Here is a 19,298-nt window from a genome sequence, read left to right as displayed (position 1 = left end):
GTTATCACATCCTTGATAACTGACTCCAGCAGTTTCCCCACCACCGACGTTAGGCTAACCGGCCTATAATTCCCCGGTTTCTCTCTCCCTCCTTTTTTAAAAAGTGGGGTTACATTAGCCACCCTCCAATCCTCAGGAACTAGTCCAGAATCTAACGAGTTTTGAAAAATTATCACTAATGCATCCACTATTTCTTGGGCCACTTCCTTAAGCACTCTGGGATGCAGACCATCTGGCCCTGGGGATTTATCTGCCTTCAATCCCTTCAATTTACCTAACACCACTTCCCTACTAACATGTATTTCGCTCAGTTCCTCCATCTCACTGGACCCTCTGTCCCTTACTATTTCTGGAAGATTATTTATGTCCTCCTTAGTGAAGACAGAACCAAAGTAATTATTCAATTGGTCTGCCATGTCCTTGCTCCCCATAATCAATTCACCTGTTTCTGTTTGCAGGGGACCTACATTTGTCTTTATCAGTCTTTTCCTTTTTACATATCTATAAAAGCTTTTACAGTCCGTTTTTATGTTCTCTGCCAGTTTTCTCTCATAATCTTTTTTCCCCTTCCTAATTAAGCCCTTTGTCCTCCTCTGCTGAACTCTGAATTTCTCCCAGTCCTCAGGTGAGCCACTTTCTCTGGCTAATTTGTATGCTACTTCTTTGGAATTGATACTATCCCTAATTTCTCTTGTCAGCCACGGGTGCACTACCTTCCTTGATTTATTCTTTTGCCAAACTGGGATGAACAATTGTTGTAGTTCATCCATGCAACCTTTAAATGCCTGCCATTGCATATCCACCGTCAATCCTTGAAGTGTCATTTGCCAGTCTATCTTAGCTAATTCATGTCTCATACCTTCAAAGTTACCCCTCTTTAAGTTCAGAACCTTTGTTTCTGAATTAACTACGTCACTCTCCATGTTAATGAAGAATTCCACCATATTATGGTCACTCTTACCCAAGGGGCCTCTCACGACAAGATCGCTAATTAACCCTTCCTCATTGCTCAAAACCCAGTCCAGAATAGCCTGCTCTCTAGTCGGTTCCTCGACATGTTGGTTCAAAAAACCATCCCGCATACATTCCAAGAAATCCTCTTCCTCAGCACCTTTACCAATTTGGTTCACCCAGTCTACATGTAGATTGAAGTCACCCATTATAACTGCTGTTCCTTTATTGCACACATTTCTAATTTCCTGTTTAATACCATCTCCGACCTCACTACTACTGTTAGGTGGCCTGTACACAACTCCCACCAGCGTCTTCTGCCCCTTAGTGTTACGCAGCTCTACCCATATCGATTCCACATCTTCCCGGCTTATGTCCTTCCTTTCTATTGCGTTAATCTCTTTTTTAACCAGCAACGCCACCCCACCTCCCCTTCCTTCGTGTCTATCCCTCCTGAATATTGAATATCCCTGAACGTTGAGCTCCCATCCCTGGTCACCCTGGAGCCATGTCTCTGTGATCCCAACTATATCATAATCATTAATAACAATCTGCACTTTCAATTCATCCACCTTATTACGAATGCTCCTTGCATTGACACATAAAGCCTTCAGGCACTCTTTTACAACTCTCTTAGCCCTTTTTAATGCTTGCCCTGGATTTGTCGGCCTGCCACTTTTACTTTTCCCCTTTGTACTTTTTGCTTCTACGCTCACTTTACACCCCTCTGTCTCTCTGCACTGGTTCCCATCCCTCTGTTGTGAACTAACCTCCTCACACCTAGCCGCTTTAATTTGATTCCCACCCCCCAACCATTCTAGCTTAAAGTCACCTCAGTAGCCCCCGCTAATCTCCCTGCCAGGATATTGGTCCCCCGAGGATTTAAGTGTAACCCGTCCTTTTTGTACAGGTCACACCTGCGCCAAAAGAGGTCCCAATGATCCAAAAACTTGAATCCCTGCCCCCTGCTCCAATCCCTCAGCCACGCATTTATCCTCCACCTCATCGCATTCCTACTCTCACTGTCGCGTGGCACAGGCAGTAATCCCGAGATTACTACCTTTGCGGTCCTTTTTCTTAACTCCCTTCCTAGCTCCCTATATTCTTCTTTCAGGACCTCATCCCTTTTCCTACCTATGTCATTGGTACCTATATGTACCAGGACCTCTGGCTCTTCACCCTCCCACTTCAGGATATCTTGGACACGATCAGAAATATCCCGGACCCTGGCACCAGGGAGGCAAACTACCATCCGAGTCTCTGGACTGCGTCCACAGAATCGCCTATCTGACCCCCTTACTATCGAGTCCCCAAGCAGTATCGTAGCAGTTCGTGCAGCTTGGAGCATTGAAGTTCGGAGTTCAATCCTGATGTCTTCTGTAAGGAGTTTGTACATCCTCCCCATAAACACGTGGGATTCCTCCAGGTGCTCGTTTCCTTCCAAAGTCGTGCTGGTTCATCGGTTAATTGGTCATTGTAAATGTCCCATGATTAGGTTCGGGTTAAATCAGTGGGTTTCTAGAGGCCACTGCACCTCCCTATGCTGGCTATTTCATCTCTGCACTCTCAGTCTTGATGCAGGGTTTTGGCACAAAACATTGACAATTTCTTTCTCCCCCCCCCCCCCCACCCCACTGATGCTGCTCTCCTACAGCAAATTATTTGTTTCACTAGATTAATTCTTGGAATGAGAACTGAGGAATATTCTCACTGCAGTTTAGAGAGAATGAGAGACAATCTCATTGAGACATAACATAATTCTGAGAGAGATTGACAGGATCACATCTATAGTTTCATTAGCATTGGGAAAACATCATTAACAACTGAAAAATGGAGGAATTTCTCAAAGTTGGTTATTGTAAATGTGCAATTCTTTACCTCAATAGATCTGTTGATGTCGCAAATAGTTTGGATATTTTCTGCTTTTAATAAATTTATGTAAATGATTCTATCCCAGGGTAGGGATGGATGGAATGAGTACCAGAGCTAATTGCTGGCTGGAAGTCCTGCTCCACCACAGACTTAGTGACACAGCTGCTTGCTGGGAAGTTCTTCACTGGCTCCAAGTCATCGATGTAAATCAGAAATGGCATTACTGAACAATTCTGCTCACCTGGAATTATTTATTATCTACAGCATTGTTGCTTCCCACACTTCAGTTAAGTTTTAGCCAAGTCCTATATTTAGTTCAAATTCTTAGAGCTTTGAAGAAAATGTGTAACCTCTGGAAATAAAGGAATTATAATTCTTGGTCTAGAAAAGTCCAAGATCTAATCAGTTCATCCATCAACCTCCTGATACCACAGTAAGTATTGTTCAATCATCCTAATATTCAATGTGATTTGACACTGCTCCAACAGCATCCAGAGTCATAGGCTGATGATCCAGATATTTCACGTTCAATTCCTACCATGGCTGCTGGGAAAATGAATCAGTTAAATACACAAATTCTGAAACTAAGAGAAAAAATTATCAATGCTGAAGCTATCAAACTGTTGTAGCAATCCAAATGGTTCACTAACATCCTTAAGAAAAGGAAGTCAGCTATATGTAATGGGTTTAACCTATAGGTGACTTTATATATGAAACAGTCCATGAATAATAAATATTGTCCTTATCAGCTTTGTCTTGATCCCAAGAATTATTTTTAATGTCAATTTTTACAAATGAATTTACAATCGACCCAAGTATGAAGTGGAAGGCAGGACTGCATGAGGTGTCAGGATAAGTTTCGCCAAGGAACCAAAGATCAAGACGGAAGTAACTAGATGTAAGTGGAGAAAGGGAGGCTTTTCTTTGAAGAGCAGTACACTTGTATGGAAATGAAAGTACTGAAATATCATGAAATCGAGCAGAGTCTTTATTGGTTGCCTAAAGATACGGACGGAACATATCTACATGAAGTGGCGTACAGTCATTATGGATGTGAAATGGATTTACCTTAGGCTCAAGATAAATCCAAGGTTCAATTTTCCTCCACAGATGATACAATTAAATTTTCAGGATGATTTTTGAAATGGTTATGATTTGGGTAATTTTACTCAATCTTATTTTGCTTATTAATCCAGTAACTATGGAAACTAATGAAATGTATGTGGCAGCTCCTTTGTCTCTTTCAGATATTGTGCAAAGCAGTATTCACAACTCTCCAGCTATTCAGCAACCTTTTACATTTCAAGATGAGCAATCTGTGATGCAGGCCACCTAAGAAAAATACTTCAGTTTGCTATGTGTTGATATTGATCCTCTGGATAGACCAAACGAAACATCACACTAGTTACACAACTCGCATGCACAACACCTAATATTTGGAACTGACACAATCTTGTAAACTTGAAGTACAGAGTCAGAACTACTGCAAAGCTGTAGCATCAGATTTTTAAAAGAATGGAGGGCAACTAAGCCAATGCCACATAGTAAAATTGTGTAATGCATACAGGGTTCACATTTTCTAGTGGCTGGACAGCAGTGTGTTTGGAACAGACTGATCTTACTGCTACAGTCACCAGACCACTGGTGCTACAGTAGTGTAGTGGTTAGCATGATGCTATTACAGCTCCGGGCAACCTGGACTTTGGAGTTCAATTGCACTGCCGTTCTGTAAAGAGTCACTCTGTGTCTTCCCCATGAAAGGCGTGGGGTTTCCCTGGGTGCTCCAATTTACTCCCACAGTCCAAAGACATAACGGGTAATTTAACTGGTCATTGTAAATATCCTGAGTTAATCAGGATGTGAGATTGCTGGGGCCAGAAGGGCCAACTTTGCACTGCATTGATAAAACAATAAACAATAAAACTCACTGAAATACGCAAGCTTCAATCATTCAAAATTAGATGCATAAACTTTCACTAACATATAGTCAATGGCAGAGAAAGTCATGTGACAATAAAGATTCCCTTTATGGGCCATGGTTAAGAAATTATATTTTGGTTTCAATTGCAGATAAACTATAACTTATCTATTCATATAGATTTTTAAATCTCTAGAAAGCCCACTCTAATGCTTGGCTCCTGAGGTAATCAAACACATTATTATGATATTTACAATGTCATAGTTCCACAGGTGAAAACTGATATCTGTTGTCCACAGACTTCAAAGTACTCAATTGCCTATATGTTTATAAAAATGTGTAACCATCAGAGCCAGATTTAATTCAGTGTATAAATGCTAAACATGCCTAATATGGAAAGTTAAACTAAGATTTATTTCTCCCTTTGACCACATAACCAAGTTGGACTGATATCCTGTAAAAATAATAGAAATTCAGCAGCAAAGTTAACTGGTGACGGACTGGCTAAATGAAAACTCTGTCCCTAGTGCCAAGTCAATTAATTAAATGTGGTTAATACACTGATGCAGAACAGAAAACAATTGGTGTTATTGGCATGGAATTCAATGGCCAACACATTATGACACTGGAAAATGCTAATACCTAGAAGTGTTCTGATTCAATCTCAGATATCCAGCATCTTCCTTAATTCAGTACTAGTGATTGGAATATTTTGTAGAAATTGTTAATGAATTGGTTAACATTAAGATCCTGGAATATTGATGTCTCTGGGTAGTGCTTAAACTGACACATTTACCAACACAGTATCAATTAGCATTAATATTGATCTCATAAATATATATAGCTCATCTGAGAATACCGTTTTGTTTCCACTGCACAAGGGTCTTGGAATAAGTGCAGACTAAAGATTAGAGTCAACAATTGTCATATTTTCTTCTGCCATAAGAAGACATTCAACTGAGCAAGTCTAGGCCAATTCTTAAACCTAACTGTCCTATTTTCCACTCATGCCCCCAACAACCCAGTCTCATTCATCTGCCCATCAAATCCCACCTACCTGCACTCAGAATAATTTATGCTAACCAATTAACCTCCCAACTAGTCCATCTTTAGCATATGGGAGCACCCAGGAGACACTCCTGTGCTCATTTAGAGAAAATATGTAAAATTCACACAGACAGCCCTGGAGGTCAGGGGTGAATGTAGGCCAGTAGAACTGTGAATCCGTGGCTCTACTGGTTGCCCAGAAGTGAAAGGTATTTGGAAAGTTTAGGAGAGAAACTAGAAATCATGAGCATGCAAGATATTTGGAACCCATGTCAGCAATTGCCTATTTATGCAAGGTCAATTATTAATTTCAAAGCTGGACTTGCATATTTTTATTAAAGTGATGCAAGGAAAAGGTGGGTATATGGACTTAGCCATGATCTCATTGAATGGCAGAGCAGAGCCAAGGGGCTAAATAAACTATTTCCTTCTTATATTTCTATATTAATTGAAAGCAAGAATTGTTCCATGTAATTGGATCAGCTGTTGCAAATGGAAAATTCCTATTAGGTCTGATTATCAACAGTTCTAAAATAAAAAGCTCATTTTCTTTGCCTTGCACAAAACTTGAATTTTAAGAGGCACGATGTGTCAGTTTTCAAAATTACTTGAGCTCTTCATTTCATTATATAAGATGTACATGTTACTACTTAGTGAATATATTTATATCTTCCCAGTTTTAGGATACTTTGCATTTTGTTCACTGGACTAACAAGTTGACTTATGGATTTTTTTTTGTATTTAAACTGTATAAAAAGCACACTCTATACAGTGTGTTTATGTAGAAGTACAACAGACCTCACAGGACATTTCTCACACTAAATCATAAACTGTACAGGTCAGTAGCAAACATTAAAACAAGTAACTGCTGCATTTTCTCAGCAGGGCCTTAAAATCCACTAAAAGGAAGGAAAATAGTCCATATATAGACAATGCTTCAGGATTTTCTAATTACGACACATAACCTTGCAAACTACAGGTATAGATCATGTTTAATATCATGCTGAGCTATTTAGTCACATGAGATAGCCCAACCAATTTATGTCTCAGGTCACAATGTCTACCTGCAAGGAAAAGATAGCAATCAACAACAAGATTTCAAAATTATGTCACTCAACCTCAGTTATTATTCTATAGGGTAATATAAGACTTTATTTAATCTGCCAGCTCCATTAATCTTACAGAGAGTAAGGTCAATTATTGCTATGGGATAGATGAAAATCCGCTACTGCAAGTAAATTCCGGATTCCAAGTTGGAAGCAGATAAGCATGAAATAGCTGGTTTTATTGGTATACTTAAAAAAAAGTCTTTGGTACCATAATGATTATGCTACTAGCAATCCTAAAGCATAATGATTCAGTTCAATACCAGTGCAGCAGTCTGAGGATTTGAACTCACCTTTAAGAACAACTCAATATAAAGAACAAAAATGGTGGGGACTGATAAAGAATTGAATTATTGTTAAAAGTCCTAACACTTCACCCGTTTATGTTAGAGAACTGTTTGCTTTTACCTGTGCTGGTTATTAATTTCTAAGTATTCTCTGAAATGGCTCAGTAAGTCAATTGACAGTGAATAGACACTATCACATTTTCAGTGTACCAAGTAATCATCAAATTATAAGGATTATAATTAGGGCAGAGCAGAAGGTTATGCAAATACTAATCCTATCAGTCCCATTCCCAGATTTATTCATCAGCAATCTGCAGTTGTTTTTTCAAATATCTACTTAGTTTGAATCGATGGGCCAAGTGGCCTAATTCTGCTCCTGTGTCTTATGAAAAGCCATTAATACACTTGTTTTCTCCACCCTCTCAAGTGGTATGCTTAAAATCTTGATGCTGTAATAAAAGTTAGCTGAAACTTACTTACCTCAAGATGGTTCTGTTGAGAACACAGGTCAGCTCATCTGTAATATCCATGTCTATGCACTGTTGTGCAGGAATCAGAGGCAAGCCCAAGTATGAAGATCCTTTTAGCTTCACACTTTGCTGGGTCCAGCGGTGAAACACAAATGAGCTAAGCGGACAGATGTATTATCTTGATTAAATAAATAGCTCTACTGTAGTGAAGTGACTTGTTTATTATTTGTTATTTTACATTCATCTTTATATGTATTTTGCTTAATTCCAAGAAGTTACCGCTCTTTCAGGTGAATGTATTAAATTCTAATCTTTTATATTTTAACATTATTATATAAATCTATTTTTACTGTTTTAAATATCTGACCATCAGGGATATTTAAATGCCATTTATGAAATGTCAAACAACAATCAGGATCCTCCAGAAGTGGAGCTTTCAAGACCCCTGACTGAAGTCATGTTCCTGCTCACAACCCACTCCTCTTGGCAGAATGGCTATGTAATTGGCACCCTTGAGCTGATGATCCCATGGAGCTGGAGAGGGTAAATGTGGCTTCATGTTGGTTGTGGTGAATGGTGAATGCTGGTAGTGAGCTGAGTCCAGTATAATCTTTTTTTCTGGACTTCAGACAGTTTTGACAAATACCATAAGTCTGTGCCCTCTGCCTATCGAACCTTCAACCATTGGAAGCAGTGCTTTGCTTATTCTGCTGAATCCCTTCAAAATTTCAAATGCCTCACTCAAATCTCCTCTTGATCTTCAATGCCTTGAAGATAACAACTCTAGCTTCTCAACAAGACTGGCTTCTCTCATCCCCGAAGTTGTTCTTGTAAATCTCTATTGAAATGTTTTCCCATCCTTTCTAAAATGCCCATAATTTTACCAAATATTCTAGCTGGGGCCAAATTAATGTATATATTCAAGTGTGATATCTGACGTGTGGTGTCCAAAGTGCACATGATACCTGAGTCAACAGTGAAGGAAGAGTTCCACGTTCTTCGAAGAAACTTTTTATCCCCTTGACAGCTGCTGTTCTTGAAGAAAAGCCACAGAAGCATTCTTGTCCAGGCAGAGATTAAACTACAGTTGGGATTCCAGGGCCATGATACATCAATTTGTACAACTTGTTTTTGGAAGGCACTCTTCTGCCACCTAAACAGCAATGCTTGGGTAAAATTAATCAGCACAATACCAGCTAAGGCTGTAAAGCAGAATGCTCAACTTCAAAGGCACTCTACCTTTTCTTCCCACTACAACTCACCACTTAATTCCCTCTGGTCAGGATCAGTTATGAACCTTGCTAGGCAGCACATGAAACACAAAACTTTTGGAATAAACCATTGACTCTATGACTCAATATTTAAGAGTAGTAATTTGACATCTTACATATTAAATTTTCCTTATGCTGTTGATTCATACTAATGATGGTATCCCTTTGATGTAGAATGTTTGTACTGAGACCACTCCAGAGATATAGATTTAGGATGAACCCCTTAGAAGAAGGAATATTAAACTTAGTGGCATCGCGAAAGAATGTTGAGCGGTGAACATGTTTCAGTCCACTAAGGCCTCATGCTGTTTTCTGCATTTTAAATTGTCCTTGTCTTTTCTACATTGAATAATAGGTTTAGTAGACTGAGGTGAAACACTAACAGAAAAGCATGTTTGGTGGAAATCGTGTACAACAAATCTCCTTCATCTTATTGTTTCATTGCCTCTCATATACTGTGGCTCTGTACTACGTCCCACATTAGTTCATTATCAGATCAAGAGACCATTCAAACCCATTCCAAATGAGTCGTTATATAACTTTGATGATTTCCTAATGGAGATTATTATCTGAATTCCCTAAAAGAGATTATTAGTTTGCTCGCTCTTCATTAACAATGAACATTCAATCTGGTTGTTTCAAAGTCTACCAGAAGTTTAATGACTTCCATAGGTTCTTTAAAAATGGAAGAGAAGTACTTATTTAATCCTCGGAGTACTGAATATCCTTTGAAATTTTAAATGTGTATTTAATTATACAGAATCAAGCACAATAATGCTCTGTATTCTCAGCAGAGACTTAATTCATTTTTGCACATTTATATTTTACAAATATCCCTCTAGCTAAACATTGTTCCAATCTTTAAACTGTTCCATAGTCTATAGAAGTCATTATTCTTTTTCCTAAAACAATTGTAGCAGCATTGATTGCACAGTTATCAGAATGAAACCAAGAAGGAACATGATGGATTTCTTAATGATGTGATAATTGCTTTCAAATGGATCAAAACAAATTAATTACTGCAATACTGCAGAGTATAATGAATAAAATGATTTACATCTTCCAAACCACCAAGAAAGCTCTGTGTGGTAAAAAAAAAATCAGCCGTGGTATAAATTGAAGTTCTGATTTGAATTTTACCCACTGGCATAGATGTTGGAATTTTGGGATTGTGGCATAGTGTAAAACTGTCCTGGAAGGGTCTCAGCCCAAAATGTCACCTGTTTACTCTTTTCCATGGATGCTGCCTAGCCTGTTGAGTTCCTCCAGCATTTTGTGTGTATTACTTAGATTTCCAGCATCTGCAGATTTTCTGTTGTCTGGCTTGCAATCCTTTTTCAGGTCAATGGAAATAAAAATCAGGAGAGATGCAAAACAGACATTCAATCTCATTGAATTCTCTTATCCATTTTACACTATTGTCCAAAATCAATTTTTTTCCCAATTTGTTTACTTAATGACTCAATTCAAGTGGTGGGTTTCATATTCTCTACATAATGACTTACTGGATGATTCTGCAATCCAGAGCTGGTTCCATGAATCCTGCAGCATGCATGTGTAAGTGTCTGTAAGAATTGAATATAATGGTGTGTATAAATTTTCATGTATCATTGTACCAGACACTATTATCTACTGCCTTCCAAGAAGGGTGTTGCATTGGTAGCTCTCCCTTTGTTTTATGCCTGTTCCTTTTTGGGTTTTATTCCTAAAACCACGCAATCAAGTTTATTGCAACTGCTGCAGCCTAAAAAAAACCAGGCTCCTCATTGTGAACACAACAGTTACTATCCCTCAACTATTGGGCTCTTGAACCAAAGGGGGTAACTTCACTTGCCCAATCAATGAACTCACTTTCAAGGACTCATCAACTCATGTTCTCAATTTGTACTGTTTGTTTGTTTGTTTGGTTATTTATTTATTATTATTGTTGTTTCTTCTTTTTGCATTTGCTGTTTGTTGTTTTTTGCACTGTGGTTGAACGCCCTCATTGGGTGGTCTTTCATTGATTCTGTTATAGTTATTAATCTATAGATTTGTTAAGTGTGCCCACAGGAAAATGAACCTCAGGGTTGTTAAAGGTGACATGTATGTGCTTTGGTAATGAAATTTACTTTAAAGTTGGGATGTTGCTACATGAAAGAATAGCAGAAATAGAGAATGAGGTTCTCTCTGTAGTGAGGGTAGTCTGTAGTGGATGTGGTAGAAACGTTGCTATGCTTGAGAGACAGATGTTGACTCAACCATTTTCTCTGGAATGGGAATGTTCCTGATGATAAACTATATTGTCAAATCCCAAGGGAGAATAAGAATCAAGGAAATATTCCCATATGTGAGAAGAGGAAGGCAATATTGTTTCCTGTGTTGGACCTGGGATATAATCAGATGTTTTTGAGTTCACGGGTGCCATGAAATACAGATGAAGTCATCAATGAAGATATAATGAAAACCTGGAAGGCACATTTTAATCTGATGTGTCAGACTCTTTGAGAGCCACATGCAATCAGAGAATGGGGGATATTGCTGCCAACAATGTAGTGCACTTGCAAAATGATACAGTTTCCAGAGTATTCCAGAACAATTTCTGGGCCATTATAAGAGCCTGCAAGCAATCCATGAATTAAAAGTTTCTGTATTATCGTCTCTAGGGAATTAATATCATTTGCATCTGGTATAGGCAATACTGATGGAGACTGGATGAATTTGAGAAAAGAGCTTTGTGCTTGAGAATCTTGCTGTTTACAAAATTGCTTCAGAAGTTCTCCCTGCATAGGCTTTCCTGTGTGCTCTGCTTTCCTCCCACATCCCAAGAAGATGTGGGTCATTCAGCTAATAGGCCACAGTAAGTTGCTCCAAGTGTGTAGGTGAGTGGTAGAAACTGTAGTTGTTGAGCTTGCGGGGAGAATAAATTTGGATTAATGCAGATAGATGAACGATGATTGTTGTGGACAGTGGACCAAAGGCTCCATTTTCCATGCTGAATGTCAATATGATAAGTAGAAGCTCCAAGAATAAGCAGCCATAAGTGCTACCACAATGGGGAGAGCTGAACCTGAATCCATGGCTTTCCAGTAAAGCCCCTAAATACTTTGCATCATTTTAACCATCTCAGTTGCTGTTAATAGCTTTTTGAACCTGCATTATGTTAACAATTTGGTCATCATGAGGTGAGACTGGTCAAGAATTCGTATACAATGTATTCGGAGTTCTGAGGCAAATATCTTGAAGCAGCAATTGCAGAAGAGAATGTGAGATCAGCTTGGTGGAGTGCATAGCTGGAGAAGTGAACCAGTGGAATTTTCGAGAGCAGAGCAAATCAATCAATGATATCAATTGTAGCTTTCAGTGAGTCTTTTGAATCTTGAGAAGTCCACAGACCCCACTCAGCACACTCTCCATTCTTCCTTAATGTGTTGGTGCTCAGCATGCATACCATATCCTCCTTGGCTATCCAGCTCCTTGAGACATGCCCCAACTCAAATAGCACCACAGGAATGCAAGCTGCCATTAAAATTGTTAGAGGGAACAGATAAGATTTAAATGTAGATTTTTCTGTTGCTTGGCTTTGGGATAATTTTTAGTTCAATTCGTTTTGGCTGTCTGACATTAGCAGTTCATTCATTCTGTGATCTGCCATAGGGTTAAGACTCCAATAAGAAATATTCAAAAAAACAGCTCAACTGAAGGTCACTGAGAGACGATGAATTTCATTCCTCCCCGATTTGATTAAATCAGCTTCTTACCCTCTATATCTTTGAGCATAAAGAACAATTTCATAACCAGATGGTCACTCATAAGCAACCTGTTCTCAAACCTTCAACAAAGCTGCACTTGAGTCAAGTGCTAAGGGTGTGTGAGATTGCCACAGGCTGACTCTCTTTTTACCCCCTGAGGACAACCTTTTCTTCCATCTGGCATCTCCTTCAGAGGACCAGCTGAGAACAGGAAATAACAGCATCGGGAACACAAGAGGGAGTTCTTTATGTACTACTCGTACTGGAAAACAGCCTAGCAGGGGATTACAATGGCGCAACAGAGAGGGAAATGTTTTAAACTGAAACAAAAACAACAGTGGTGCTTTCTTAATCATCCTCAACATAACAATCAAAAGATGTCTCAATGAATAATGTTCAGTTAATCCAGCAAAAACAAAGACGTATAGTTGAAATTCTGGACGGTAACAGCAACATTAATTATTTAAGTAAGCTATACGTTAAAGAAAATAAGGGACTGACTATTGCTGGAAACATAATAACAAAGCATGAAAAGTGCAAACAAGTTTATTCTTTAAGACAGGCACTATGAATTATGATTCTCCAGAAGTAACTAGTTAACTTATTTTGCACAAGCACGATTTTGCCCTGAGTGTACTAGTTATTTTAAAGGAATAAGTTGGATTTGCACACTAATTGTGCAATAAACTCCCCTCAGAAAGTTAGGGCCAGTGATTAAGAGAATAACTACCATTTTAACAATGTGACAATTGTTAGTGCTTTGCCAACAAATGTTTTCTGCTGCAGAAAGGGAGCAATTAAAAGTATTCAATATCATTCCTACATGTAGAAGTTCTTAAGTTTAGAAAAGAACACATGATTTCTTTGTTCTGTCTCATTTTCTCTTCATTAAACCAATGTTTGTTTTCTTTATTTCCATGCACCTGGCTTGACACCAATTTACCCACCTCTGCCATTTCTCTGTTTCTCAAGTCCTCCTTAAGTTCTCCTTAAATTCCATTAATTTAGGAGATAATGTATTCACCCTGTTTCCTAAGATCCCAGATATCTGATTTTCCTGTGATGGTGGTTGCATGCCTATAAAGTTAGGGTGCACAACTTTTGTGAACATTAGTTGCCACGAGGTAACCCACTTCAGCAAGAATTAGCCAAATGTATTTAATTTGGCTCAGCATATCAACAAATATCTCATGAGCCAGTGGTCTCTCAGTTCAACTGATATTCAAGAGACCCAAGTCCAAAAAATTCTAGTTTGATCTCTGCTGCAAAGCTCAGGATGTATTTCATTGTTGGAGGTATTGTTATGAACAATTAAAGTGAAATCTGTCTGCACTTACAAATGTACCAGAATTTCACCTCACACTCCTTGCTTGTATATATTGACTAACTGGACAACCGGCTGACCTGTTTGGACACCTTTTGAGAGAAAGGTAGTGCAGTCTGATGTGATGTGCTTTGGAAATTAAACAACTCAGTGTATTAAAGAAGAAAGACACATAGCAAGACAAATATTGGTCCTCCTCATTTAACAAAGGACACTTTTTATGACCACATTTCTGGTTGATCTGCCACCCTTCAGGAATATTCTAACGTTTTCATTTCTTTTTCCCCGGTTTGAAGCCACATACAGCTGACCATGCTGGAATACTAGTTTCTCCAGATAAGTCAACACATTCTCCATGGTTTGGCCTTGCGCCTTATGTATAGTCATAGCAAAGCATGACTGTATCGGGAACTGGCTCCGCTGAAGAGGGACATCTTCCCTTCTGATAAACTGAGAGTAATTCTTGGGATCATGACAATGTCATTTTTGAATGCGCCAGTGTTTATCTTTACTACAATGAGAATGTCGTGCAGTTCCTCCACCATCATTCGCGTTCCATTGCAAAGACTTGGTAGATCCAAGTTCCTCATTGAAATGATGGGAGATCCCCTCTTCAATTCCAGTTTATGTGGTGGCAATCCAGAGAGTTCGACCGAATCAAGGAATTCTGTATGAAAATGAGTGGCGTTAGCTCCTTCATTTACGGCATTGGAGGAGCAGTATTCTTTCATGATTCCAGGGAAGCGTCTAATGCATGTGAAGTTTATTTTTCGCATCATTTTGTTAAGAGGAACCAAGATAGGATTCCTCAAGAAGTGTTCTGCAGGATTGTTGAATGTCAGGTAGATGAAATCAATGCATTCTTCCACAGTTGTTGCTGGCAGAATCAAATCTTCAGGTAATTCGATTTCATCGTTTTCATTTTTCTCAATCTTGTCTTCTCCAACATCTAATAAGAACTGAGAATATCGTCCTTCTCCCTCACTCAATCGCATGTTTCTCTTCAATTGAAACTTGATGAAGCTTCTCCATAAGTATGATTTTTTAGTGCATGAATTCTCCACATCAGCATCATTTCTGCGTTTCACAACTGCTAGAAGCTGATGGAAATCGCCACAGCAAATGGTTAAATTACCCCCGAAGGCCTCATTCTTGCCGCATACATCACGAAGAGTGCAGTCCATGGCTTCAAAGCTCTCCCTCCTAATCATGGGGCACTCATCTCAGACAATAAGCTTTGCAATTTGGAGTAAATTTGCAGTATTGGTGTTTTTAAATCGATGTTACAAAGGGCATCCTCATTGACTTTGAGGGGTATTTTGAATAGTGAATGTGGTGTCCTACCACCAGGCATCAATGTTGCTGCAGTACCTGATGATGCCACAGCAATAGCAACACCTCCACGTCCCCTAACTTTAGCGAGGATCAAGTTGATGATAAATGTCTTGCCCGTTCCTCCTGGTGCATCAATGAAAATCATTGAAGAGAGATTCCTTTCCAAGCAGTCGCACACATATTCATATACTTCTCTCTGCTCATTATTCAATAGGGGCTCCTTCTGTGAAACAAGTTCCTGCTGTTCGTCTCTGTTGTATTGCAGTTCACGCAAGAATTCCAGATTGCCAGCACTTTTGAGGAATTGTACAGTTTTTTAGTGTTGGCAAGTTATATTCTTCAAGTTTTTTGCCCAATTTCTCAAGTTTCTCTTGGAAATACAGAAGAGCTTGTCCATGATGCCTCTCATCGATCATGATGTTAGGATCATTGATAGCTCTCCTCTCCGTTTGTAAGAAATCTTCAGACATTGCATTCTTGAACCGGTTCCATAATTGCTGTGGATTGTTGATTTCAGTGTTTGTTAGCAAGACGATAAACAAATCTCTCATTGCTCTGGGCATTCTTGTTCTCTCTGCTTCTTCCATAGTTTCCTGCCAGGGATCGTCAACTTGCAACAATCCTCTCTGTCTGCAGACATCTTTGAATGATGGAAGGATATCTCCATCATGTGTTTACATTGATTGGAAAGACACTGGTCCCTTTGTGTGATGAAGAAATCGTCTCAAATAGTAGAGGTCACTACTTCGTGGAGAAACGGTATACACTCAACCCAGAACATTTGCTTCAAAAATGCCAGAGTACTCTTCCACTCTTTTCCCCATTCTCCTTCTTTCCTATCTCTTATTAGTCCATGTGTAGAATCTGGGAATATTCGCATAGTACTGGGTTCTTGCAAATGGATCGCGAATGCAAAGATCCATGAATTCCGTTAAAGTGGTTCTTTGCATATCATTATTCAGTTGCACAGCAGCATCATCTGGAAAGAATACTTGATGCTGTTGGGGAAAGTGCACTTGAAGGCGAACAACGGCTGGTTCCCTCTCGGGAATTGGAAATCTAAGCATCGATCCGACAGCTTCAGAGGGCCCGATATATCGGCCTGTCAAACACTGTGTGATTTCGTCTTCTCTATTCACTCCAAAAATTGCCTGATCACTCCCCTTCATGGTGTACTTGATCACGTATTTGATGGACCTGACAGATGAGCATATTTCTACATTTAGATGACAATTGAACAGCTTTAATAGTTGGGCATTATAGGGGACCACCCATTCAGGAGTTATAGTTCGACTTTGTCGTCCTACTTGATGACCTTTGAATCCTCCCATTTGCACAGACCATCTCTTATACACAGTATATGAATCATGCCCACACCTTCGGGTACCTCTTACTGCATGTACCATTTTGCCAACACGGTGATTTAGTGGTGCAATACAGACCATGTATCATGTGCTTCAATACCAATTCATGCAGCTCTGGATCTTTATTTGGGTCCGGTATTTCTGCTTGAATGAATTTATCATGATCTTGTGGTCTTGGTTTGGATGCCTCATCAAGCCACAGCAGACAGTGCAAATGAGGCAGACCCCGCTTTTGATATTCAACACTTACAATGTAAGCTACACACCTACCAAAGAGACCATCTGTTCCAGTGAGGTACTTCATAAACAACTTTCCCTTCAAGTCAAACACACTCGCAATTAAATCTGGCCGATCATTTGGTGGCTGACGCAAAAAAAGATGCTGTCGGATTTCAGGCCAGTTTGGATTGCATGTCATTGTAATGAACAATGAGACATTACTATACTTCCATATATACATCGCGGCATCCTGGCATCGTTCCATCATGTATCTCGGTCCACTGCCAAATGTTGAGGAGAGGATGATGCACTTTCTAATGTTTCTGAAATCATCGGCATCATTCAATGCATCAGTCAGGCCTCTGTATGTTGTTGACCTCAAGGTTGCTCGATTCATTTGGATGTAGTTCAGCCTCTCGCGTTCAATCTTGGCAGCCATATCGACCAAGTATTGTTGGAATAGACGTCCTCCTCTGAGAAGGTAATTAAACTCATTCTCATGGTTCATTTTTCAATACACATAATAACGCATTGCCGTCAGTTTCTTGTTGTTTGTCATTCGGATTTGATGATGCCAGCCATTGTCTCCAAGTGGAAAGAAAAGTACATATTGAAAGCTGTCATATGAGTGATGGGACTCTGAACCGTGATCTTACTTCAGGTTCAGTGCTGTTTGGTATAATGACAGCGACTTCGTTGGCAATTTGTGCATTAAATCTTCTCTCATGTTCAAATGCCAGTGTCTGGTCAGGATCAATGACAATGGACGCCTCTGGCATGCCTCGAATTTGTTCTTTTGCAAGTTGAAGGGATGCAATGTACGGGTTTCGTTGTCATAGTAGGTTTTCCAATAATTCAACAATCTCACGTTGAATTCCATCATTCTGGAGTATCCCCACTCTCAATTCTATGCTGTCTTGAGGATCCATGAAGTAAATTTGAAGGAATCGGGCTTGCTGGTTGGGGTCTGGAATTAAATGTCTGATGTAATGATGGACTTGGCCTTGAGTAATCACAGAAGGATTCCATCAACTCCTAGTTGGAACGACTTCTTTGGCACCAAAGGATGTCATTTGGAAGAGGCAATTGTATTGTCTGATGTTCTTCCTGAACTCATTTGCAATAGGTTCATCATTGCTGTACAAATTGAGGAGTTCATTAGGTAAGGCTGCAAATTGCTTATCCTGACTTTTCCCTTCATACAGCAGAAATATGCGGGTTCTCCAGTGAATAGGAAGGCACAACAGTGAGGGCATACTCTGGTCATCGAACCAACATCAGCAGAAATGTGATGGCATGCGAGTCGTGCATTTTGACTTGCTCTCTGTTGAGGTATTGTCATTGAAAGCGGCCATTGTCGTCTTCAGCAAGTCTCGCAATAATTACTCTGTGCCGCATATTCTCAAGTTGATTTTTCCTCTTCTCCTCTGTCTCGTCCTCTCTCCTCCTTCTCTGCCTGTTTTTGTCATTCTGGAGACACACAGCCCTTTCATCCTTCATCTCTTCTATCATTTGTTTTTTCTTTCTGATCCTGGAGTCATGCGGCCCTGGCCTCATCCGATTGTTGTTCTCTCCCTCCCCTTGCCGCTTCCCGACGACGTTTAGCGTCATCTCTTGACCATAATGTCCCCTTCTCTTTCCATGCGACATAATTAGGCTATCCATATACTTTTACCCTAATGCTTGATAGAAGGTAGGAAGCAGTAACACCAAAGCCTCCAAGATGCTATTGTTTCTTGATGATGTGGTTGGTGCTCTCCTAAATGGACGTGATAGCCCTGCCCTTTCGCTGCGGTTGGTGTGGCTGCTGTGAGCATCGTGAGGCGCTGCTGAGGCTGGCCGTGCGTATACGTCAGGCTGTGATTTCGCGGTCTCCATGGAGTGTGGAAGCCGCTCTGTGAGCATCGTGAGGCGCTGCTGAGGCTGGCCGTGCGTATGCGTCGTAGTGTCGCGTCGCAATCTCCATGGAAGGTGGAAACGGCTGCTGTGAGCATCGTGAGGAGCTGCAGAGGCTGGACGTGTGCGTGCGTCGGGCTGTGGCGGCCCGATTTCCATACTGGCCGATGGGGTCTCGGGTGAAAGTCATTTGGTGAATGAGCAATTTTATACAAATATATAACCCTGAACTTTGCCTGCATTCTGTAAGTTAGTGCATTTTAATTCGATTTAGCCAAAAAATGTGCCGTTGTAATGCACCGTTTGCACTAATTGAAGGTCACAAACACAGACAGAGCATGAGAGTTTTAGTAGTATATAGATTGTTATGTTTACTATTACTCACATGGAATCATGTAATCAGAAAATATTTCCATCAGAACAAGCAGGCATTCATTTGTAATTTTTAAGTACTGGCATGGAAATGCTGTAATTTCTCAGTACAAGTGCTGTTAAGTATCCAAGCTT

General features: G+C 39.8%; 1 pseudogene; it reads right to left on the bottom strand.

Annotated features, from left to right (window-relative positions):
• Positions 1-16,148: 16,148 nt before the first annotated feature.
• On the bottom strand, positions 16,149-17,334 carry LOC134343711 (uncharacterized; annotated as a pseudogene).
• Between the last annotated feature and the right edge of the window lie 1,964 nt (positions 17,335-19,298).

This window comes from Mobula hypostoma, chromosome 3 (genome assembly GCF_963921235.1).
Source record: "Mobula hypostoma chromosome 3, sMobHyp1.1, whole genome shotgun sequence".
Taxonomy (NCBI): Eukaryota; Metazoa; Chordata; class Chondrichthyes; order Myliobatiformes; family Myliobatidae; genus Mobula; species Mobula hypostoma.
This window is presented reverse-complemented; position numbering and strand designations above follow the sequence as displayed.